Source organism: Cottoperca gobio, unplaced genomic scaffold (genome assembly GCF_900634415.1).
Source record: "Cottoperca gobio unplaced genomic scaffold, fCotGob3.1 fCotGob3_292arrow_ctg1, whole genome shotgun sequence".
NCBI lineage: Eukaryota > Metazoa > Chordata > Actinopteri > Perciformes > Bovichtidae > Cottoperca > Cottoperca gobio.
Window position 1 is genome coordinate 92282 of NW_021166901.1, and position 23546 is coordinate 115827.

Sequence of the window (23546 nt, forward strand, 5' to 3'; positions counted from 1 at the left end):
AAGCCGTAGATATTAAGGAAGGTGGGATTACTGTTACAGTAGAGAGAGACAAGATCACCTCGTTTGAATTTGATGTAAACACCATGATGTCTGCTAACGGTGAAAAATGGAGCACACATTGCGATTCCAACAAAGCCAAGTATCTGTGTACGCCTCCCTGTCATTATCACAATGTGTTTGCACGCTCAAACGGGGGATGGATTAATCTAGACCACCCCTTGGTTGAAAAATGGAGAATCATTAAACGAAGCCCATGTAAATGCGGTGAAAGTGAACCACCTAATCCTAATCCTGATCCAAGAACTCTGCCCGGTAATGGGCATCCGACAAATTGTAACCCTGTGGTCATCACAGTTTTCCAACCTGAACTCTCTAATTCTGGCCTGTACTATTTAGGGATATCAAAGAATGCCAAAGACCCGCTGTTCATGTTTTGGTTGAAGGTAATAGAGCCAAGCTTAATCCCTTTTGAGAAAAAGACCCAGAAAACGTACACCGGACTAGCAAGGATGAAAATGAGTGTGACTTATCTGAACATCACTAATCTTAAAGAAACAATGGCAGTGGAGACAGGATATCAGGACAGAAATACATGGATGGATTGGGTGAGATACTCCGTTGAACAGAGTAATCAAGCAAACTGTGTTGCATGCGCCACTGCTAGACCTAGTTTAGCTACTATTCCTATTTCCATTGAATCTGAGTAATGACCCAGCAGGTCTCCAGTGTATGTATGCTTTGTACACTCTTGTCAGTCCCGCAGGATGCACCTCTCTGGCCCTGTTGTATCCAGTAACCAGAATTGACTTCACTCCACCTCATTTTGCGGCCTATGAAGGCGATTATGAGTGTATCACCAAGACCAGTGGCGCAGGCACTCAGGTAGGACATTTGAAATGGTGTAATTCCACTCTAAGGGTTTCCCACGGAGGGATGTTGTTTTGAGCAAAGATGTCTGTCATGGAATTTGCCAGAGCTGACGTATGGTGGTACTGTGGTACAGACACTTTGTATCCAGCCCTACCGCCAGACTGGGTAGGTACCTGTGCATTGGTACAGTTGGTAATGCCTTTCTACATCAATCTCTGCTGAAGAACTCTCCGGTCTGTCTAGTGGGAATGAGCTCCTGAGTCGAGCTAAACGTTCTATTCCCAGTGGAAGTTTCAGCTTCTCAATTTACATGGACTCCATAGGAGTACCACGTGGTGTCCCCAACGAATTCAAAGCTAGAAATCAAATTGCAGCGGGTTTTGAGTCCATTTTCGTTCGAGTGACTGTCAACAAAAATGTAGCTTGGATTAATTACCTTTATTACAACCAGCAGAGATTCGTAAACTACACAATAGATACTCTCACTGGAGTGCATGAGCAATTAGGGATGACTAGCCTGATGTCACAACAGAACAGAATTGCATTAGACATGTTGTTGGCTGAAAAAGGGGGTGTCTGCAAATTGTTTGGATCTATGTGTTGTACTTTCATCCCAAATAACACAGCCCCTGATGGATCCATTACCAAAGCCTTGGAAGGACTCAGCGCACTCAGCAAAGAGCTAGCCTCAAACAGTGGGGTAGAGAATTACTTCACAAGCTCCATGGAGCGTTGGTTTGGTCAGTATAAGATGATGGTGTTGAGCATTCTGTTGATCGTACCGATAATGATAGGTATACTAATCCTGTGTGGATGTTGCTGCATCCCATGCATCCGCACCCTAACCACTAAGCTGATCACCACCGCCCTGACCAAAGAGAGAGCTGAAGCAGGTCAGTTTTTGATGCACGGAGAAGGTGAGTTCGGTGAGTTCCTCTTAGATCATCTCACAGAGGAGGAACTACAAAGCCTGAAGGTAGAAGCTTTCGTGTGAATAAATTCCACTAAATGATCACTCCTGCCATGCCTCAGCTACTGATTTTACTGTAGTTAGTCTCACACTGTAGGTACAGTCTAATACAGCTACCTCAGTCTTACATAGACATTGCAAGTTACCTATATTTACTGATGTTCCAGGTATACTGAGATTTACTGTTTTTCTACTGTTTTTTATTGATGTTATGTGTGCTGAAATTTACAGTCTTATACCAAAAGTGTTTTTATAAAAAGAGAAGCTAAAAGGGATTTTTATACTGGAATAAAAAGTGAAACTAAAGGTATTTTTTATTAAAGACAAAGCCATATTACCGGAGGTATTTTTTATTCTTATTTTTATAAGTCATTGTTCTCTAAATTCAGGTACGTTATTTGATTGAGGTATTCTCTATTTTATAGTCATTCTCTAATTCTGGTAAGTTTTTGATTGAAATAAAACCAAACAACTAAGAATGTATTCTTTCATACCATATGCTGTATTCTTGCACCAATTGGTGCTTTATATTTACTGAATGATATACACACCATAAATGGTGTGTACGGAGGGAATTTGTGAAGTAAATAAACTCCTGATTGTATTGTGTCACACATGTACTCGTCCACCTCAATCAAAATGTATTATTGCACAACATGTATTTCTGCACAAATGTATAATGAACACTGTATTAGTTATGAATGTGAAGCACTGTAGGTTCTCTTCAAAGAGTTTCAGGTCTACCTCCATCTCGTCACAACAAGACTGCCTACCAAGGGGCATAACCGCGCCAACATGGACCAATGAGAGACGACAACACCCTTCTGTAGAGAATATAGCAAAATGTTTATGATGTTTTTGTACCACTTTCACTTTTACCAACAGACAGCGAACTGGCTCTTTATTGATTCGAACTGTGGACTTGGTGTGTGAAAGTGTCCTCGGCTGAGGGTATTTTTGAAATGCTGTCATCACTTTAAATAAATAAGTATCTTGATCATCTAGAAGTTTACTGGATTCATTTGAAAGGCAATCACAGCGCCCTTTGGGCTTCAAAACCCAACAGAGAAATCATTACACTTAGCAGATAGTTGCTGTTTTACTGATGTGGGTTAGCCCTGCCTCTTTACTTCTGCCACGCCAATTTTCAGAATTCAAGAACCGTTTCTCTTAGAGTCTTGTAGGAGGCAGAATTTGTTTTACATTTCTGAGGGTTTACCCGTCCTCTAAACTTAAGCCACGCCCCACAAAACTGTCTTCGTCCCTGGGTGGGCTTGAACCACCAACCTTTCGGTTAACAGCCGAACGCGCTAACCAATTGCGCCACAGAGACCACTGCTGATGGTAAATTCTTCACCTTTTTTTTTTTTTCATACTCCAATTCAGTTGTCATTGAATTGTGTTGTACTTTTTCCCATATGGACACATATTTGCCTCCAATGCCACATATTTGCCTCAAATGCAAAATGTAGTATCCAATTAATTAATCACTGGACACAAACAAACTCACTCACTGTGGCTTTGGAGAAATGGCTAAAATTCCTACCCTGGTCTCAGCAGAGATTTCCCTTTTCATTAGTGACAGTTTGCCAACCCCCCTCCAATGGTAAAAGCCCTGCCCCTATTTATGACTTGTGAACCGTTCATCGTAGACGCTTGTGAGAAGCATCATTGGTCACAGCAGCGAGTTCCTGTTTCATTTTTTGGGTTAGCCCTGCCCACTATACTTAAGCAGCACCCCCTTTCATAACAAATTAACCGGTTTTGTAGACACTTTTGGAAGGCATCATTTGTCTCAGCAGAAAGTTCCCTTTTCATCAGTGACAATTTGCCCCTACCCCCAATGGTAAAGGCCCTGTCCCCATTTATAACTCATCAACTGTTTGTCATTGCCTCATGTTGGAGGCATCATTACACTTAGCAGATAGTTGCTGTTTTACTGATGTGGGTTAGCCCTGCCTCTTTACTTCTGCCACGCCAATTTTCAGAATTCAAGAACCGTTTCTCTTAGAGTCTTGTAGGAGGCAGAATTTGTTTTACATTTCTGAGGGTTTACCCGTCCTCTAAACTTAAGCCACGCCCCGCAAAACTGTCCTCGTCCCTGGGTGGGCTTGAACCACCAACCTTTCGGTTAACAGCCGAACGCGCTAACCAATTGCGCCACAGAGACCACTGCTGATGGTAAATTCTTCACCTTTTTTTTTTTTTCATACTCCAATTCAGTTGTCATTGAATTGTGTTGTACTTTTTCCCATATGGACACATATTTGCCTCCAATGCCACATATTTGCCTCAAATGCAAAATGTAGTATCCAATTAATTAATCACTGGACACAAACAAACTCACTCACTGTGGCTTTGGAGAAATGGCTAAAATTCCTACCCTGGTCTCAGCAGAGATTTCCCTTTTCATTAGTGACAGTTTGCCAACCCCCCTCCAATGGTAAAAGCCCTGCCCCTATTTATGACTTGTGAACCGTTCATCGTAGACGCTTGTGAGAAGCATCATTGGTCACAGCAGCGAGTTCCTGTTTCATTTTTTGGGTTAGCCCTGCCCACTATACTTAAGCAGCACCCCCTTTCATAACAAATTAACCGTTTCTTGTAGACACTTTTGGAAGGCATCATTTGTCTCAGCAGAAAGTTCCCTTTTCATCAGTGACAATTTGCCCCTACCCCCAATGGTAAAGGCCCTGTCCCCATTTATAACTCATCAACTGTTTGTCATTGCCTCATGTTGGAGGCATCATTACACTTAGCAGATAGTTGCTGTTTTACTGATGTGGGTTAGCCCTGCCTCTTTACTTCTGCCACGCCAATTTTCAGAATTCAAGAACCGTTTCTCTTAGAGTCTTGTAGGAGGCAGAATTTGTTTTACATTTCTGAGGGTTTACCCGTCCTCTAAACTTAAGCCACGCCCCGCAAAACTGTCCTCGTCCCTGGGTGGGCTTGAACCACCAACCTTTCGGTTAACAGCCGAACGCGCTAACCAATTGCGCCACAGAGACCACTGCTGATGGTAAATTCTTCACCTTTTTTTTTTTTTCATACTCCAATTCAGTTGTCATTGAATTGTGTTGTACTTTTTCCCATATGGACACATATTTGCCTCCAATGCCACATATTTGCCTCAAATGCAAAATGTAGTATCCAATTAATTAATCACTGGACACAAACAAACTCACTCACTGTGGCTTTGGAGAAATGGCTAAAATTCCTACCCTGGTCTCAGCAGAGATTTCCCTTTTCATTAGTGACAGTTTGCCAACCCCCCTCCAATGGTAAAAGCCCTGCCCCTATTTATGACTTGTGAACCGTTCATCGTAGACGCTTGTGAGAAGCATCATTGGTCACAGCAGCGAGTTCCTGTTTCATTTTTTGGGTTAGCCCTGCCCACTATACTTAAGCAGCACCCCCTTTCATAACAAATTAACCGTTTCTTGTAGACACTTTTGGAAGGCATCATTTGTCTCAGCAGAAAGTTCCCTTTTCATCAGTGACAATTTGCCCCTACCCCCAATGGTAAAGGCCCTGTCCCCATTTATAACTCATCAACTGTTTGTCATTGCCTCATGTTGGAGGCATCATTACACTTAGCAGATAGTTGCTGTTTTACTGATGTGGGTTAGCCCTGCCTCTTTACTTCTGCCACGCCAATTTTCAGAATTCAAGAACCGTTTCTCTTAGAGTCTTGTAGGAGGCAGAATTTGTTTTACATTTCTGAGGGTTTACCCGTCCTCTAAACTTAAGCCACGCCCCACAAAACTGTCTTCGTCCCTGGGTGGGCTTGAACCACCAATCCTTTCGGTTAACAGCCGAACGCGCTAACCAATTGCGCCACAGAGACCACTGCTGATGGTAAATTCTTCACCTTTTTTTTTTTTCATACTCCAATTCAGTTGTCATTGAATTGTGTTGTACTTTTTCCCATATGGACACATATTTGCCTCCAATGCCACATATTTGCCTCAAATGCAAAATGTAGTATCCAATTAATTAATCACTGGACACAAACAAACTCACTCACTGTGGCTTTGGAGAAATGGCTAAAATTCCTACCCTGGTCTCAGCAGAGATTTCCCTTTTCATTAGTGACAGTTTGCCAACCCCCCTCCAATGGTAAAAGCCCTGCCCCTATTTATGACTTGTGAACCGTTCATCGTAGACGCTTGTGAGAAGCATCATTGGTCACAGCAGCGAGTTCCTGTTTCATTTTTTGGGTTAGCCCTGCCCACTATACTTAAGCAGCACCCCCTTTCATAACAAATTAACCGTTTCTTGTAGACACTTTTGGAAGGCCTCATTTGTCTCAGCAGAAAGTTCCCTTTTCATCAGTGACAATTTGCCCCTACCCCCAATGGTAAAGGCCCTGTCCCCATTTATAACTCATCAACTGTTTGTCATTGCCTCATGTTGGAGGCATCATTACACTTAGCAGATAGTTGCTGTTTTACTGATGTGGGTTAGCCCTGCCTCTTTACTTCTGCCACGCCAATTTTCAGAATTCAAGAACCGTTTCTCTTAGAGTCTTGTAGGAGGCAGAATTTGTTTTACATTTCTGAGGGTTTACCCGTCCTCTAAACTTAAGCCACGCCCCACAAAACTGTCTTCGTCCCTGGGTGGGCTTGAACCACCAACCTTTCGGTTAACAGCCGAACGCGCTAACCAATTGCGCCACAGAGACCACTGCTGATGGTAAATTCTTCACCTTTTTTTTTTTTTCATACTCCAATTCAGTTGTCATTGAATTGTGTTGTACTTTTTCCCATATGGACACATATTTGCCTCCAATGCCACATATTTGCCTCAAATGCAAAATGTAGTATCCAATTAATTAATCACTGGACACAAACAAACTCACTCACTGTGGCTTTGGAGAAATGGCTAAAATTCCTACCCTGGTCTCAGCAGAGATTTCCCTTTTCATTAGTGACAGTTTGCCAACCCCCCTCCAATGGTAAAAGCCCTGCCCCTATTTATGACTTGTGAACCGTTCATCGTAGACGCTTGTGAGAAGCATCATTGGTCACAGCAGCGAGTTCCTGTTTCATTTTTTGGGTTAGCCCTGCCCACTATACTTAAGCAGCACCCCCTTTCATAACAAATTAACCGTTTCTTGTAGACACTTTTGGAAGGCATCATTTGTCTCAGCAGAAAGTTCCCTTTTCATCAGTGACAATTTGCCCCTACCCCCAATGGTAAAGGCCCTGTCCCCATTTATAACTCATCAACTGTTTGTCATTGCCTCATGTTGGAGGCATCATTACACTTAGCAGATAGTTGCTGTTTTACTGATGTGGGTTAGCCCTGCCTCTTTACTTCTGCCACGCCAATTTTCAGAATTCAAGAACCGTTTCTCTTAGAGTCTTGTAGGAGGCAGAATTTGTTTTACATTTCTGAGGGTTTACCCGTCCTCTAAACTTAAGCCACGCCCCGCAAAACTGTCTTCGTCCCTGGGTGGGCTTGAACCACCAATCCTTTCGGTTAACAGCCGAACGCGCTAACCAATTGCGCCACAGAGACCACTGCTGATGGTAAATTCTTCACCTTTTTTTTTTTTTCATACTCCAATTCAGTTGTCATTGAATTGTGTTGTACTTTTTCCCATATGGACACATATTTGCCTCCAATGCCACATATTTGCCTCAAATGCAAAATGTAGTATCCAATTAATTAATCACTGGACACAAACAAACTCACTCACTGTGGCTTTGGAGAAATGGCTAAAATTCCTACCCTGGTCTCAGCAGAGATTTCCCTTTTCATTAGTGACAGTTTGCCAACCCCCCTCCAATGGTAAAAGCCCTGCCCCTATTTATGACTTGTGAAGCCGTTCATCGTAGACGCTTGTGAGAAGCATCATTGGTCACAGCAGCGAGTTCCTGTTTCATTTTTTGGGTTAGCCCTGCCCACTATACTTAAGCAGCACCCCCTTTCATAACAAATTAACCGTTTCTTGTAGACACTTTTGGAAGGCATCATTTGTCTCAGCAGAAAGTTCCCTTTTCATCAGTGACAATTTGCCCCTACCCCCAATGGTAAAGGCCCTGTCCCCATTTATAACTCATCAACTGTTTGTCATTGCCTCATGTTGGAGGCATCATTACACTTAGCAGATAGTTGCTGTTTTACTGATGTGGGTTAGCCCTGCCTCTTTACTTCTGCCACGCCAATTTTCAGAATTCAAGAACCGTTTCTCTTAGAGTCTTGTAGGAGGCAGAATTTGTTTTACATTTCTGAGGGTTTACCCGTCCTCTAAACTTAAGCCACGCCCCGCAAAACTGTCCTCGTCCCTGGGTGGGCTTGAACCACCAACCTTTCGGTTAACAGCCGAACGCGCTAACCAATTGCGCCACAGAGACCACTGCTGATGGTAAATTCTTCACCTTTTTTTTTTTTTCATACTCCAATTCAGTTGTCATTGAATTGTGTTGTACTTTTTCCCATATGGACACATATTTGCCTCCAATGCCACATATTTGCCTCAAATGCAAAATGTAGTATCCAATTAATTAATCACTGGACACAAACAAACTCACTCACTGTGGCTTTGGAGAAATGGCTAAAATTCCTACCCTGGTCTCAGCAGAGATTTCCCTTTTCATTAGTGACAGTTTGCCAACCCCCCTCCAATGGTAAAAGCCCTGCCCCTATTTATGACTTGTGAACCGTTCATCGTAGACGCTTGTGAGAAGCATCATTGGTCACAGCAGCGAGTTCCTGTTTCATTTTTTGGGTTAGCCCTGCCCACTATACTTAAGCAGCACCCCCTTTCATAACAAATTAACCGTTTCTTGTAGACACTTTTGGAAGGCATCATTTGTCTCAGCAGAAAGTTCCCTTTTCATCAGTGACAATTTGCCCCTACCCCCAATGGTAAAGGCCCTGTCCCCATTTATAACTCATCAACTGTTTGTCATTGCCTCATGTTGGAGGCATCATTACACTTAGCAGATAGTTGCTGTTTTACTGATGTGGGTTAGCCCTGCCTCTTTACTTCTGCCACGCCAATTTTCAGAATTCAAGAACCGTTTCTCTTAGAGTCTTGTAGGAGGCAGAATTTGTTTTACATTTCTGAGGGTTTACCCGTCCTCTAAACTTAAGCCACGCCCCGCAAAACTGTCCTCGTCCCTGGGTGGGCTTGAACCACCAACCTTTCGGTTAACAGCCGAACGCGCTAACCAATTGCGCCACAGAGACCACTGCTGATGGTAAATTCTTCACCTTTTTTTTTTTTTCATACTCCAATTCAGTTGTCATTGAATTGTGTTGTACTTTTTCCCATATGGACACATATTTGCCTCCAATGCCACATATTTGCCTCAAATGCAAAATGTAGTATCCAATTAATTAATCACTGGACACAAACAAACTCACTCACTGTGGCTTTGGAGAAATGGCTAAAATTCCTACCCTGGTCTCAGCAGAGATTTCCCTTTTCATTAGTGACAGTTTGCCAACCCCCCTCCAATGGTAAAAGCCCTGCCCCTATTTATGACTTGTGAACCGTTCATCGTAGACGCTTGTGAGAAGCATCATTGGTCACAGCAGCGAGTTCCTGTTTCATTTTTTGGGTTAGCCCTGCCCACTATACTTAAGCAGCACCCCCTTTCATAACAAATTAACCGGTTTTGTAGACACTTTTGGAAGGCCTCATTTGTCTCAGCAGAAAGTTCCCTTTTCATCAGTGACAATTTGCCCCTACCCCCAATGGTAAAGGCCCTGTCCCCATTTATAACTCATCAACTGTTTGTCATTGCCTCATGTTGGAGGCATCATTACACTTAGCAGATAGTTGCTGTTTTACTGATGTGGGTTAGCCCTGCCTCTTTACTTCTGCCACGCCAATTTTCAGAATTCAAGAACCGTTTCTCTTAGAGTCTTGTAGGAGGCAGAATTTGTTTTACATTTCTGAGGGTTTACCCGTCCTCTAAACTTAAGCCACGCCCCACAAAACTGTCTTCGTCCCTGGGTGGGCTTGAACCACCAACCTTTCGGTTAACAGCCGAACGCGCTAACCAATTGCGCCACAGAGACCACTGCTGATGGTAAATTCTTCACCTTTTTTTTTTTTTCATACTCCAATTCAGTTGTCATTGAATTGTGTTGTACTTTTTCCCATATGGACACATATTTGCCTCCAATGCCACATATTTGCCTCAAATGCAAAATGTAGTATCCAATTAATTAATCACTGGACACAAACAAACTCACTCACTGTGGCTTTGGAGAAATGGCTAAAATTCCTACCCTGGTCTCAGCAGAGATTTCCCTTTTCATTAGTGACAGTTTGCCAACCCCCCTCCAATGGTAAAAGCCCTGCCCCTATTTATGACTTGTGAACCGTTCATCGTAGACGCTTGTGAGAAGCATCATTGGTCACAGCAGCGAGTTCCTGTTTCATTTTTTGGGTTAGCCCTGCCCACTATACTTAAGCAGCACCCCCTTTCATAACAAATTAACCGTTTCTTGTAGACACTTTTGGAAGGCATCATTTGTCTCAGCAGAAAGTTCCCTTTTCATCAGTGACAATTTGCCCCTACCCCCAATGGTAAAGGCCCTGTCCCCATTTATAACTCATCAACTGTTTGTCATTGCCTCATGTTGGAGGCATCATTACACTTAGCAGATAGTTGCTGTTTTACTGATGTGGGTTAGCCCTGCCTCTTTACTTCTGCCACGCCAATTTTCAGAATTCAAGAACCGTTTCTCTTAGAGTCTTGTAGGAGGCAGAATTTGTTTTACATTTCTGAGGGTTTACCCGTCCTCTAAACTTAAGCCACGCCCCGCAAAACTGTCCTCGTCCCTGGGTGGGCTTGAACCACCAACCTTTCGGTTAACAGCCGAACGCGCTAACCAATTGCGCCACAGAGACCACTGCTGATGGTAAATTCTTCACCTTTTTTTTTTTTTCATACTCCAATTCAGTTGTCATTGAATTGTGTTGTACTTTTTCCCATATGGACACATATTTGCCTCCAATGCCACATATTTGCCTCAAATGCAAAATGTAGTATCCAATTAATTAATCACTGGACACAAACAAACTCACTCACTGTGGCTTTGGAGAAATGGCTAAAATTCCTACCCTGGTCTCAGCAGAGATTTCCCTTTTCATTAGTGACAGTTTGCCAACCCCCCTCCAATGGTAAAAGCCCTGCCCCTATTTATGACTTGTGAACCGTTCATCGTAGACGCTTGTGAGAAGCATCATTGGTCACAGCAGCGAGTTCCTGTTTCATTTTTTGGGTTAGCCCTGCCCACTATACTTAAGCAGCACCCCCTTTCATAACAAATTAACCGTTTCTTGTAGACACTTTTGGAAGGCATCATTTGTCTCAGCAGAAAGTTCCCTTTTCATCAGTGACAATTTGCCCCTACCCCCAATGGTAAAGGCCCTGTCCCCATTTATAACTCATCAACTGTTTGTCATTGCCTCATGTTGGAGGCATCATTACACTTAGCAGATAGTTGCTGTTTTACTGATGTGGGTTAGCCCTGCCTCTTTACTTCTGCCACGCCAATTTTCAGAATTCAAGAACCGTTTCTCTTAGAGTCTTGTAGGAGGCAGAATTTGTTTTACATTTCTGAGGGTTTACCCGTCCTCTAAACTTAAGCCACGCCCCACAAAACTGTCTTCGTCCCTGGGTGGGCTTGAACCACCAACCTTTCGGTTAACAGCCGAACGCGCTAACCAATTGCGCCACAGAGACCACTGCTGATGGTAAATTCTTCACCTTTTTTTTTTTTTCATACTCCAATTCAGTTGTCATTGAATTGTGTTGTACTTTTTCCCATATGGACACATATTTGCCTCCAATGCCACATATTTGCCTCAAATGCAAAATGTAGTATCCAATTAATTAATCACTGGACACAAACAAACTCACTCACTGTGGCTTTGGAGAAATGGCTAAAATTCCTACCCTGGTCTCAGCAGAGATTTCCCTTTTCATTAGTGACAGTTTGCCAACCCCCCTCCAATGGTAAAAGCCCTGCCCCTATTTATGACTTGTGAACCGTTCATCGTAGACGCTTGTGAGAAGCATCATTGGTCACAGCAGCGAGTTCCTGTTTCATTTTTTGGGTTAGCCCTGCCCACTATACTTAAGCAGCACCCCCTTTCATAACAAATTAACCGTTTCTTGTAGACACTTTTGGAAGGCCTCATTTGTCTCAGCAGAAAGTTCCCTTTTCATCAGTGACAATTTGCCCCTACCCCCAATGGTAAAGGCCCTGTCCCCATTTATAACTCATCAACTGTTTGTCATTGCCTCATGTTGGAGGCATCATTACACTTAGCAGATAGTTGCTGTTTTACTGATGTGGGTTAGCCCTGCCTCTTTACTTCTGCCACGCCAATTTTCAGAATTCAAGAACCGTTTCTCTTAGAGTCTTGTAGGAGGCAGAATTTGTTTTACATTTCTGAGGGTTTACCCGTCCTCTAAACTTAAGCCACGCCCCACAAAACTGTCTTCGTCCCTGGGTGGGCTTGAACCACCAACCTTTCGGTTAACAGCCGAACGCGCTAACCAATTGCGCCACAGAGACCACTGCTGATGGTAAATTCTTCACCTTTTTTTTTTTTTCATACTCCAATTCAGTTGTCATTGAATTGTGTTGTACTTTTTCCCATATGGACACATATTTGCCTCCAATGCCACATATTTGCCTCAAATGCAAAATGTAGTATCCAATTAATTAATCACTGGACACAAACAAACTCACTCACTGTGGCTTTGGAGAAATGGCTAAAATTCCTACCCTGGTCTCAGCAGAGATTTCCCTTTTCATTAGTGACAGTTTGCCAACCCCCCTCCAATGGTAAAAGCCCTGCCCCTATTTATGACTTGTGAACCGTTCATCGTAGACGCTTGTGAGAAGCATCATTGGTCACAGCAGCGAGTTCCTGTTTCATTTTTTGGGTTAGCCCTGCCCACTATACTTAAGCAGCACCCCCTTTCATAACAAATTAACCGTTTCTTGTAGACACTTTTGGAAGGCATCATTTGTCTCAGCAGAAAGTTCCCTTTTCATCAGTGACAATTTGCCCCTACCCCCAATGGTAAAGGCCCTGTCCCCATTTATAACTCATCAACTGTTTGTCATTGCCTCATGTTGGAGGCATCATTACACTTAGCAGATAGTTGCTGTTTTACTGATGTGGGTTAGCCCTGCCTCTTTACTTCTGCCACGCCAATTTTCAGAATTCAAGAACCGTTTCTCTTAGAGTCTTGTAGGAGGCAGAATTTGTTTTACATTTCTGAGGGTTTACCCGTCCTCTAAACTTAAGCCACGCCCCACAAAACTGTCTTCGTCCCTGGGTGGGCTTGAACCACCAACCTTTCGGTTAACAGCCGAACGCGCTAACCAATTGCGCCACAGAGACCACTGCTGATGGTAAATTCTTCACCTTTTTTTTTTTTTCATACTCCAATTCAGTTGTCATTGAATTGTGTTGTACTTTTTCCCATATGGACACATATTTGCCTCCAATGCCACATATTTGCCTCAAATGCAAAATGTAGTATCCAATTAATTAATCACTGGACACAAACAAACTCACTCACTGTGGCTTTGGAGAAATGGCTAAAATTCCTACCCTGGTCTCAGCAGAGATTTCCCTTTTCATTAGTGACAGTTTGCCAACCCCCCTCCAATGGTAAAAGCCCTGCCCCTATTTATGACTTGTGAACCGTTCATCGTAGACGCTTGTGAGAAGCATCATTGGTCACAGCAGCGAGTTCCTGTTTCATTTTTTGGGTTAGCCCTGCCCACTATACTTAAGCAGCACCCCCTTTCATAACAAATTAACCGTTTCTTGTAGACACTTTTGGAAGGCCTCATTTGTCTCAGCAGAAAGTTCCCTTTTCATCAGTGACAATTTGCCCCTACCCCCAATGGTAAAGGCCCTGTCCCCATTTATAACTCATCAACTGTTTGTCATTGCCTCATGTTGGAGGCATCATTACACTTAGCAGATAGTTGCTGTTTTACTGATGTGGGTTAGCCCTGCCTCTTTACTTCTGCCACGCCAATTTTCAGAATTCAAGAACCGTTTCTCTTAGAGTCTTGTAGGAGGCAGAATTTGTTTTACATTTCTGAGGGTTTACCCGTCCTCTAAACTTAAGCCACGCCCCACAAAACTGTCTTCGTCCCTGGGTGGGCTTGAACCACCAACCTTTCGGTTAACAGCCGAACGCGCTAACCAATTGCGCCACAGAGACCACTGCTGATGGTAAATTCTTCACCTTTTTTTTTTTTTCATACTCCAATTCAGTTGTCATTGAATTGTGTTGTACTTTTTCCCATATGGACACATATTTGCCTCCAATGCCACATATTTGCCTCAAATGCAAAATGTAGTATCCAATTAATTAATCACTGGACACAAACAAACTCACTCACTGTGGCTTTGGAGAAATGGCTAAAATTCCTACCCTGGTCTCAGCAGAGATTTCCCTTTTCATTAGTGACAGTTTGCCAACCCCCCTCCAATGGTAAAAGCCCTGCCCCTATTTATGACTTGTGAACCGTTCATCGTAGACGCTTGTGAGAAGCATCATTGGTCACAGCAGCGAGTTCCTGTTTCATTTTTTGGGTTAGCCCTGCCCACTATACTTAAGCAGCACCCCCTTTCATAACAAATTAACCGGTTTTGTAGACACTTTTGGAAGGCATCATTTGTCTCAGCAGAAAGTTCCCTTTTCATCAGTGACAATTTGCCCCTACCCCCAATGGTAAAGGCCCTGTCCCCATTTATAACTCATCAACTGTTTGTCATTGCCTCATGTTGGAGGCATCATTACACTTAGCAGATAGTTGCTGTTTTACTGATGTGGGTTAGCCCTGCCTCTTTACTTCTGCCACGCCAATTTTCAGAATTCAAGAACCGTTTCTCTTAGAGTCTTGTAGGAGGCAGAATTTGTTTTACATTTCTGAGGGTTTACCCGTCCTCTAAACTTAAGCCACGCCCCACAAAACTGTCTTCGTCCCTGGGTGGGCTTGAACCACCAACCTTTCGGTTAACAGCCGAACGCGCTAACCAATTGCGCCACAGAGACCACTGCTGATGGTAAATTCTTCACCTTTTTTTTTTTTCATACTCCAATTCAGTTGTCATTGAATTGTGTTGTACTTTTTCCCATATGGACACATATTTGCCTCCAATGCCACATATTTGCCTCAAATGCAAAATGTAGTATCCAATTAATTAATCACTGGACACAAACAAACTCACTCACTGTGGCTTTGGAGAAATGGCTAAAATTCCTACCCTGGTCTCAGCAGAGATTTCCCTTTTCATTAGTGACAGTTTGCCAACCCCCCTCCAATGGTAAAAGCCCTGCCCCTATTTATGACTTGTGAAGCCGTTCATCGTAGACGCTTGTGAGAAGCATCATTGGTCACAGCAGCGAGTTCCTGTTTCATTTTTTGGGTTAGCCCTGCCCACTATACTTAAGCAGCACCCCCTTTCATAACAAATTAACCGGTTTTGTAGACACTTTTGGAAGGCATCATTTGTCTCAGCAGAAAGTTCCCTTTTCATCAGTGACAATTTGCCCCTACCCCCAATGGTAAAGGCCCTGTCCCCATTTATAACTCATCAACTGTTTGTCATTGCCTCATGTTGGAGGCATCATTACACTTAGCAGATAGTTGCTGTTTTACTGATGTGGGTTAGCCCTGCCTCTTTACTTCTGCCACGCCAATTTTCAGAATTCAAGAACCGTTTCTCTTAGAGTCTTGTAGGAGGCAGAATTTGTTTTACATTTCTGAGGGTTTACCCGTCCTCTAAACTTAAGCCACGCCCCACAAAACTGTCTTCGTCCCTGGGTGGGCTTGAACCACCAACCTTTCGGTTAACAGCCGAACGCGCTAACCAATTGCGCCACAGAGACCACTGCTGATGGTAAATTCTTCACCTTTTTTTTTTTTTCATACTCCAATTCAGTTGTCATTGAATTGTGTTGTACTTTTTCCCATATGGACACATATTTGCCTCCAATGCCACATATTTGCCTCAAATGCAAAATGTAGTATCCAATTAATTAATCACTGGACACAAACAAACTCACTCACTGTGGCTTTGGAGAAATGGCTAAAATTCCTACCCTGGTCTCAGCAGAGATTTCCCTTTTCATTAGTGACAGTTTGCCAACCCCCCTCCAATGGTAAAAGCCCTGCCCCTATTTATGACTTGTGAACCGTTCATCGTAGACGCTTGTGAGAAGCATCATTGGTCACAGCAGCGAGTTCCTGTTTCATTTTTTGGGTTAGCCCTGCCCACTATACTTAAGCAGCACCCCCTTTCATAACAAATTAACCGTTTCTTGTAGACACTTTTGGAAGGCATCATTTGTCTCAGCAGAAAGTTCCCTTTTCATCAGTGACAATTTGCCCCTACCCCCAATGGTAAAGGCCCTGTCCCCATTTATAACTCATCAACTGTTTGTCATTGCCTCATGTTGGAGGCATCATTACACTTAGCAGATAGTTGCTGTTTTACTGATGTGGGTTAGCCCTGCCTCTTTACTTCTGCCACGCCAATTTTCAGAATTCAAGAACCGTTTCTCTTAGAGTCTTGTAGGAGGCAGAATTTGTTTTACATTTCTGAGGGTTTACCCGTCCTCTAAACTTAAGCCACGCCCCGCAAAACTGTCCTCGTCCCTGGGTGGGCTTGAACCACCAACCTTTCGGTTAACAGCCGAACGCGCTAACCAATTGCGCCACAGAGACCACTGCTGATGGTAAATTCTTCACCTTTTTTTTTTTTTCATACTCCAATTCAGTTGTCATTGAATTGTGTTGTACTTTTTCCCATATGGACACATATTTGCCTCCAATGCCACATATTTGCCTCAAATGCAAAATGTAGTATCCAATTAATTAATCACTGGACACAAACAAACTCACTCACTGTGGCTTTGGAGAAATGGCTAAAATTCCTACCCTGGTCTCAGCAGAGATTTCCCTTTTCATTAGTGACAGTTTGCCAACCCCCCTCCAATGGTAAAAGCCCTGCCCCTATTTATGACTTGTGAACCGTTCATCGTAGACGCTTGTGAGAAGCATCATTGGTCACAGCAGCGAGTTCCTGTTTCATTTTTTGGGTTAGCCCTGCCCACTATACTTAAGCAGCACCCCCTTTCATAACAAATTAACCGTTTCTTGTAGACACTTTTGGAAGGCATCATTTGTCTCAGCAGAAAGTTCCCTTTTCATCAGTGACAATTTGCCCCTACCCCCAATGGTAAAGGCCCTGTCCCCATTTATAACTCATCAACTGTTTGTCATTGCCTCATGTTGGAGGCATCATTACACTTAGCAGATAGTTGCTGTTTTACTGATGTGGGTTAGCCCTGCCTCTTTACTTCTGCCACGCCAATTTTCAGAATTCAAGAACCGTTTCTCTTAGAGTCTTGTAGGAGGCAGAATTTGTTTTACATTTCTGAGGGTTTACCCGTCCTCTAAACTTAAGCCACGCCCCACAAAACTGTCCTCGTCCCTGGGTGGGCTTGAACCACCAACCTTTCGGTTAACAGCCGAACGCGCTAACCAATTGCGCCACAGAGACCACTGCTGATGGTAAATTCTTCACCTTTTTTTTTTTTTCATACTCCAATTCAGTTGTCATTGAATTGTGTTGTACTTTTTCCCATATGGACACATATTTGCCTCCAATGCCACATATTTGCCTCAAATGCAAAATGTAGTATCCAATTAATTAATCACTGGACACAAACAAACTCACTCACTGTGGCTTTGGAGAAATGGCTAAAATTCCTACCCTGGTCTCAGCAGAGATTTCCCTTTTCATTAGTGACAGTTTGCCAACCCCCCTCCAATGGTAAAAGCCCTGCCCCTATTTATGACTTGTGAACCGTTCATCGTAGACGCTTGTGAGAAGCATCATTGGTCACAGCAGCGAGTTCCTGTTTCATTTTTTGGGTTAGCCCTGCCCACTATACTTAAGCAGCACCCCCTTTCATAACAAATTAACCGGTTCTTGTAGACACTTTTGGAAGGCCTCATTTGTCTCAGCAGAAAGTTCCCTTTTCATCAGTGACAATTTGCCCCTACCCCCAATGGTAAAGGCCCTGTCCCCATTTATAACTCATCAACTGTTTGTCATTGCCTCATGTTGGAGGCATCATTACACTTAGCAGATAGTTGCTGTTTTACTGATGTGGGTTAGCCCTGCCTCTTTACTTCTGCCACGCCAATTTTCAGAATTCAAGAACCGTTTCTCTTAGAGTCTTGTAGGAGGCAGAATTTGTTTTACATTTCTGAGGGTTTACCCGTCCTCTAAACTTAAGCCACGCCCCACAAAACTGTCTTCGTCCCTGGGTGGGCTTGAACCACCAACCTTTCGGTTAACAGCCGAACGCGCTAACCAATTGCGCCACAGAGACCACTGCTGATGGTAAATTCTTCACCTTTTTTTTTTTTTCATACTCCAATTCAGTTGTCATTGAATTGTGTTGTACTTTTTCCCATATGGACACATATTTGCCTCCAATGCCACATATTTGCCTCAAATGCAAAATGTAGTATCCAATTAATTAATCACTGGACACAAACAAACTCACTCACTGTGGCTTTGGAGAAATGGCTAAAATTCCTACCCTGGTCTCAGCAGAGATTTCCCTTTTCATTAGTGACAGTTTGCCAACCCCCCTCCAATGGTAAAAGCCCTGCCCCTATTTATGACTTGTGAACCGTTCATCGTAGACGCTTGTGAGAAGCATCATTGGTCACAGCAGCGAGTTCCTGTTTCATTTTTTGGGTTAGCCCTGCCCACTATACTTAAGCAGCACCCCCTTTCATAACAAATTAACCGGTTTTGTAGACACTTTTGGAAGGCCTCATTTGTCTCAGCAGAAAGTTCCCTTTTCATCAGTGACAATTTGCCCCTACCCCCAATGGTAAAGGCCCTGTCCCCATTTATAACTCATCAACTGTTTGTCATTGCCTCATGTTGGAGGCATCATTACACTTAGCAGATAGTTGCTGTTTTACTGATGTGGGTTAGCCCTGCCTCTTTACTTCTGCCACGCCAATTTTCAGAATTCAAGAACCGTTTCTCTTAGAGTCTTGTAGGAGGCAGAATTTGTTTTACATTTCTGAGGGTTTACCCGTCCTCTAAACTTAAGCCACGCCCCACAAAACTGTCCTCGTCCCTGGGTGGGCTTGAACCACCAACCTTTCGGTTAACAGCCGAACGCGCTAACCAATTGCGCCACAGAGACCACTGCTGATGGTAAATTCTTCACCTTTTTTTTTTTTTCATACTCCAATTCAGTTGTCATTGAATTGTGTTGTACTTTTTCCCATATGGACACATATTTGCCTCCAATGCCACATATTTGCCTCAAATGCAAAATGTAGTATCCAATTAATTAATCACTGGACACAAACAAACTCACTCACTGTGGCTTTGGAGAAATGGCTAAAATTCCTACCCTGGTCTCAGCAGAGATTTCCCTTTTCATTAGTGACAGTTTGCCAACCCCCCTCCAATGGTAAAAGCCCTGCCCCTATTTATGACTTGTGAACCGTTCATCGTAGACGCTTGTGAGAAGCATCATTGGTCACAGCAGCGAGTTCCTGTTTCATTTTTTGGGTTAGCCCTGCCCACTATACTTAAGCAGCACCCCCTTTCATAACAAATTAACCGGTTCTTGTAGACACTTTTGGAAGGCCTCATTTGTCTCAGCAGAAAGTTCCCTTTTCATCAGTGACAATTTGCCCCTACCCCCAATGGTAAAGGCCCTGTCCCCATTTATAACTCATCAACTGTTTGTCATTGCCTCATGTTGGAGGCATCATTACACTTAGCAGATAGTTGCTGTTTTACTGATGTGGGTTAGCCCTGCCTCTTTACTTCTGCCACGCCAATTTTCAGAATTCAAGAACCGTTTCTCTTAGAGTCTTGTAGGAGGCAGAATTTGTTTTACATTTCTGAGGGTTTACCCGTCCTCTAAACTTAAGCCACGCCCCACAAAACTGTCTTCGTCCCTGGGTGGGCTTGAACCACCAACCTTTCGGTTAACAGCCGAACGCGCTAACCAATTGCGCCACAGAGACCACTGCTGATGGTAAATTCTTCACCTTTTTTTTTTTTCATACTCCAATTCAGTTGTCATTGAATTGTGTTGTACTTTTTCCCATATGGACACATATTTGCCTCCAATGCCACATATTTGCCTCAAATGCAAAATGTAGTATCCAATTAATTAATCACTGGACACAAACAAACTCACTCACTGTGGCTTTGGAGAAATGGCTAAAATTCCTACCCTGGTCTCAGCAGAGATTTCCCTTTTCATTAGTGACAGTTTGCCAACCCCCCTCCAATGGTAAAAGCCCTGCCCCTATTTATGACTTGTGAACCGTTCATCGTAGACGCTTGTGAGAAGCATCATTGGTCACAGCAGCGAGTTCCTGTTTCATTTTTTGGGTTAGCCCTGCCCACTATACTTAAGCAGCACCCCCTTTCATAACAAATTAACCGGTTCTTGTAGACACTTTTGGAAGGCATCATTTGTCTCAGCAGAAAGTTCCCTTTTCATCAGTGACAATTTGCCCCTACCCCCAATGGTAAAGGCCCTGTCCCCATTTATAACTCATCAACTGTTTGTCATTGCCTCATGTTGGAGGCATCATTACACTTAGCAGATAGTTGCTGTTTTACTGATGTGGGTTAGCCCTGCCTCTTTACTTCTGCCACGCCAATTTTCAGAATTCAAGAACCGTTTCTCTTAGAGTCTTGTAGGAGGCAGAATTTGTTTTACATTTCTGAGGGTTTACCCGTCCTCTAAACTTAAGCCACGCCCCACAAAACTGTCCTTCGTCCCTGGGTGGGCTTGAACCACCAACCTTTCGGTTAACAGCCGAACGCGCTAACCAATTGCGCCACAGAGACCACTGCTGATGGTAAATTCTTCACCTTTTTTTTTTTTTCATACTCCAATTCAGTTGTCATTGAATTGTGTTGTACTTTTTCCCATATGGACACATATTTGCCTCCAATGCCACATATTTGCCTCAAATGCAAAATGTAGTATCCAATTAATTAATCACTGGACACAAACAAACTCACTCACTGTGGCTTTGGAGAAATGGCTAAAATTCCTACCCTGGTCTCAGCAGAGATTTCCCTTTTCATTAGTGACAGTTTGCCAACCCCCCTCCAATGGTAAAAGCCCTGCCCCTATTTATGACTTGTGAACCGTTCATCGTAGACGCTTGTGAGAAGCATCATTGGTCACAGCAGCGAGTTCCTGTTTCATTTTTTGGGTTAGCCCTGCCCACTATACTTAAGCAGCACCCCCTTTCATAACAAATTAACCGGTTTTGTAGACACTTTTGGAAGGCCTCATTTGTCTCAGCAGAAAGTTCCCTTTTCATCAGTGACAATTTGCCCCTACCCCCAATGGTAAAGGCCCTGTCCCCATTTATAACTCATCAACTGTTTGTCATTGCCTCATGTTGGAGGCATCATTACACTTAGCAGATAGTTGCTGTTTTACTGATGTGGGTTAGCCCTGCCTCTTTACTTCTGCCACGCCAATTTTCAGAATTCAAGAACCGTTTCTCTTAGAGTCTTGTAGGAGGCAGAATTTGTTTTACATTTCTGAGGGTTTACCCGTCCTCTAAACTTAAGCCACGCCCCACAAAACTGTCTTCGTCCCTGGGTGGGCTTGAACCACCAACCTTTCGGTTAACAGCCGAACGCGCTAACCAATTGCGCCACAGAGACCACTGCTGATGGTAAATTCTTCACCTTTTTTTTTTTTTCATACTCCAATTCAGTTGTCATTGAATTGTGTTGTACTTTTTCCCATATGGACACATATTTGCCTCCAATGCCACATATTTGCCTCAAATGCAAAATGTAGTATCCAATTAATTAATCACTGGACACAAACAAACTCACTCACTGTGGCTTTGGAGAAATGGCTAAAATTCCTACCCTGGTCTCAGCAGAGATTTCCCTTTTCATTAGTGACAGTTTGCCAACCCCCCTCCAATGGTAAAAGCCCTGCCCCTATTTATGACTTGTGAACCGTTCATCGTAGACGCTTGTGAGAAGCATCATTGGTCACAGCAGCGAGTTCCTGTTTCATTTTTTGGGTTAGCCCTGCCCACTATACTTAAGCAGCACCCCCTTTCATAACAAATTAACCGGTTTTGTAGACACTTTTGGAAGGCCTCATTTGTCTCAGCAGAAAGTTCCCTTTTCATCAGTGACAATTTGCCCCTACCCCCAATGGTAAAGGCCCTGTCCCCATTTATAACTCATCAACTGTTTGTCATTGCCTCATGTTGGAGGCATCATTACACTTAGCAGATAGTTGCTGTTTTACTGATGTGGGTTAGCCCTGCCTCTTTACTTCTGCCACGCCAATTTTCAGAATTCAAGAACCGTTTCTCTTAGAGTCTTGTAGGAGGCAGAATTTGTTTTACATTTCTGAGGGTTTACCCGTCCTCTAAACTTAAGCCACGCCCCACAAAACTGTCTTCGTCCCTGGGTGGGCTTGAACCACCAACCTTTCGGTTAACAGCCGAACGCGCTAACCAATTGCGCCACAGAGACCACTGCTGATGGTAAATTCTTCACCTTTTTTTTTTTTTCATACTCCAATTCAGTTGTCATTGAATTGTGTTGTACTTTTTCCCATATGGACACATATTTGCCTCCAATGCCACATATTTGCCTCAAATGCAAAATGTAGTATCCAATTAATTAATCACTGGACACAAACAAACTCACTCACTGTGGCTTTGGAGAAATGGCTAAAATTCCTACCCTGGTCTCAGCAGAGATTTCCCTTTTCATTAGTGACAGTTTGCCAACCCCCCTCCAATGGTAAAAGCCCTGCCCCTATTTATGACTTGTGAACCGTTCATCGTAGACGCTTGTGAGAAGCATCATTGGTCACAGCAGCGAGTTCCTGTTTCATTTTTTGGGTTAGCCCTGCCCACTATACTTAAGCAGCACCCCCTTTCATAACAAATTAACCGGTTTTGTAGACACTTTTGGAAGGCCTCATTTGTCTCAGCAGAAAGTTCCCTTTTCATCAGTGACAATTTGCCCCTACCCCCAATGGTAAAGGCCCTGTCCCCATTTATAACTCATCAACTGTTTGTCATTGCCTCATGTTGGAGGCATCATTACACTTAGCAGATAGTTGCTGTTTTACTGATGTGGGTTAGCCCTGCCTCTTTACTTCTGCCACGCCAATTTTCAGAATTCAAGAACCGTTTCTCTTAGAGTCTTGTAGGAGGCAGAATTTGTTTTACATTTCTGAGGGTTTACCCGTCCTCTAAACTAAGCCACGCCCCGCAAAACTGTCCTCGTCCCTGGGTGGGCTTGAACCACCAACCTTTCGGTTAACAGCCGAACGCGCTAACCAATTGCGCCACAGAGACCACTGCTGATGGTAAATTCTTCACCTTTTTTTTTTTTTCATACTCCAATTCAGTTGTCATTGAATTGTGTTGTACTTTTTCCCATATGGACACATATTTGCCTCCAATGCCACATATTTGCCTCAAATGCAAAATGTAGTATCCAATTAATTAATCACTGGACACAAACAAACTCACTCACTGTGGCTTTGGAGAAATGGCTAAAATTCCTACCCTGGTCTCAGCAGAGATTTCCCTTTTCATTAGTGACAGTTTGCCAACCCCCCTC

At 43.3% G+C, this 23546-nt stretch overlaps 25 non-coding genes across 25 annotated transcripts; all 25 read right to left on the minus strand.

The window, feature by feature from the left end:
• Positions 1-3099: 3099 nt before the first annotated feature.
• trnan-guu (transfer RNA asparagine (anticodon GUU)) lies at positions 3100-3173 on the minus strand. The gene has a single exon. It is a non-coding gene; the product is annotated as a tRNA-Asn (tRNA).
• A 763-nt stretch (positions 3174-3936) lies between these two features.
• On the minus strand, positions 3937-4010 carry trnan-guu (transfer RNA asparagine (anticodon GUU)). The gene has a single exon. It is a non-coding gene; the product is annotated as a tRNA-Asn (tRNA).
• Positions 4011-4774: 764 nt separating this feature from the next.
• On the minus strand, positions 4775-4848 carry trnan-guu (transfer RNA asparagine (anticodon GUU)). Its single transcript has one exon. It is a non-coding gene; the product is annotated as a tRNA-Asn (tRNA).
• A 764-nt stretch (positions 4849-5612) lies between these two features.
• trnan-guu (transfer RNA asparagine (anticodon GUU)) lies at positions 5613-5687 on the minus strand. Its single transcript has one exon. It is a non-coding gene; the product is annotated as a tRNA-Asn (tRNA).
• Positions 5688-6450: 763 nt separating this feature from the next.
• trnan-guu (transfer RNA asparagine (anticodon GUU)) lies at positions 6451-6524 on the minus strand. Its single transcript has one exon. It is a non-coding gene; the product is annotated as a tRNA-Asn (tRNA).
• A 764-nt stretch (positions 6525-7288) lies between these two features.
• trnan-guu (transfer RNA asparagine (anticodon GUU)) lies at positions 7289-7363 on the minus strand. The gene has a single exon. It is a non-coding gene; the product is annotated as a tRNA-Asn (tRNA).
• A 765-nt stretch (positions 7364-8128) lies between these two features.
• trnan-guu (transfer RNA asparagine (anticodon GUU)) lies at positions 8129-8202 on the minus strand. Its single transcript has one exon. It is a non-coding gene; the product is annotated as a tRNA-Asn (tRNA).
• A 764-nt stretch (positions 8203-8966) lies between these two features.
• trnan-guu (transfer RNA asparagine (anticodon GUU)) lies at positions 8967-9040 on the minus strand. Its single transcript has one exon. It is a non-coding gene; the product is annotated as a tRNA-Asn (tRNA).
• Positions 9041-9803: 763 nt separating this feature from the next.
• Positions 9804-9877, minus strand: trnan-guu (transfer RNA asparagine (anticodon GUU)). The gene has a single exon. It is a non-coding gene; the product is annotated as a tRNA-Asn (tRNA).
• A 764-nt stretch (positions 9878-10641) lies between these two features.
• On the minus strand, positions 10642-10715 carry trnan-guu (transfer RNA asparagine (anticodon GUU)). The gene has a single exon. It is a non-coding gene; the product is annotated as a tRNA-Asn (tRNA).
• A 764-nt stretch (positions 10716-11479) lies between these two features.
• On the minus strand, positions 11480-11553 carry trnan-guu (transfer RNA asparagine (anticodon GUU)). Its single transcript has one exon. It is a non-coding gene; the product is annotated as a tRNA-Asn (tRNA).
• A 764-nt stretch (positions 11554-12317) lies between these two features.
• Positions 12318-12391, minus strand: trnan-guu (transfer RNA asparagine (anticodon GUU)). Its single transcript has one exon. It is a non-coding gene; the product is annotated as a tRNA-Asn (tRNA).
• A 764-nt stretch (positions 12392-13155) lies between these two features.
• On the minus strand, positions 13156-13229 carry trnan-guu (transfer RNA asparagine (anticodon GUU)). The gene has a single exon. It is a non-coding gene; the product is annotated as a tRNA-Asn (tRNA).
• A 764-nt stretch (positions 13230-13993) lies between these two features.
• trnan-guu (transfer RNA asparagine (anticodon GUU)) lies at positions 13994-14067 on the minus strand. The gene has a single exon. It is a non-coding gene; the product is annotated as a tRNA-Asn (tRNA).
• Positions 14068-14830: 763 nt separating this feature from the next.
• trnan-guu (transfer RNA asparagine (anticodon GUU)) lies at positions 14831-14904 on the minus strand. Its single transcript has one exon. It is a non-coding gene; the product is annotated as a tRNA-Asn (tRNA).
• A 763-nt stretch (positions 14905-15667) lies between these two features.
• trnan-guu (transfer RNA asparagine (anticodon GUU)) lies at positions 15668-15741 on the minus strand. The gene has a single exon. It is a non-coding gene; the product is annotated as a tRNA-Asn (tRNA).
• Positions 15742-16505: 764 nt separating this feature from the next.
• Positions 16506-16579, minus strand: trnan-guu (transfer RNA asparagine (anticodon GUU)). Its single transcript has one exon. It is a non-coding gene; the product is annotated as a tRNA-Asn (tRNA).
• A 764-nt stretch (positions 16580-17343) lies between these two features.
• trnan-guu (transfer RNA asparagine (anticodon GUU)) lies at positions 17344-17417 on the minus strand. The gene has a single exon. It is a non-coding gene; the product is annotated as a tRNA-Asn (tRNA).
• Positions 17418-18181: 764 nt separating this feature from the next.
• Positions 18182-18255, minus strand: trnan-guu (transfer RNA asparagine (anticodon GUU)). The gene has a single exon. It is a non-coding gene; the product is annotated as a tRNA-Asn (tRNA).
• Positions 18256-19018: 763 nt separating this feature from the next.
• On the minus strand, positions 19019-19092 carry trnan-guu (transfer RNA asparagine (anticodon GUU)). Its single transcript has one exon. It is a non-coding gene; the product is annotated as a tRNA-Asn (tRNA).
• Positions 19093-19856: 764 nt separating this feature from the next.
• Positions 19857-19930, minus strand: trnan-guu (transfer RNA asparagine (anticodon GUU)). Its single transcript has one exon. It is a non-coding gene; the product is annotated as a tRNA-Asn (tRNA).
• Positions 19931-20694: 764 nt separating this feature from the next.
• Positions 20695-20768, minus strand: trnan-guu (transfer RNA asparagine (anticodon GUU)). The gene has a single exon. It is a non-coding gene; the product is annotated as a tRNA-Asn (tRNA).
• Positions 20769-21531: 763 nt separating this feature from the next.
• trnan-guu (transfer RNA asparagine (anticodon GUU)) lies at positions 21532-21605 on the minus strand. Its single transcript has one exon. It is a non-coding gene; the product is annotated as a tRNA-Asn (tRNA).
• Positions 21606-22368: 763 nt separating this feature from the next.
• On the minus strand, positions 22369-22442 carry trnan-guu (transfer RNA asparagine (anticodon GUU)). Its single transcript has one exon. It is a non-coding gene; the product is annotated as a tRNA-Asn (tRNA).
• A 762-nt stretch (positions 22443-23204) lies between these two features.
• Positions 23205-23278, minus strand: trnan-guu (transfer RNA asparagine (anticodon GUU)). The gene has a single exon. It is a non-coding gene; the product is annotated as a tRNA-Asn (tRNA).
• Positions 23279-23546: the final 268 nt, after the last annotated feature.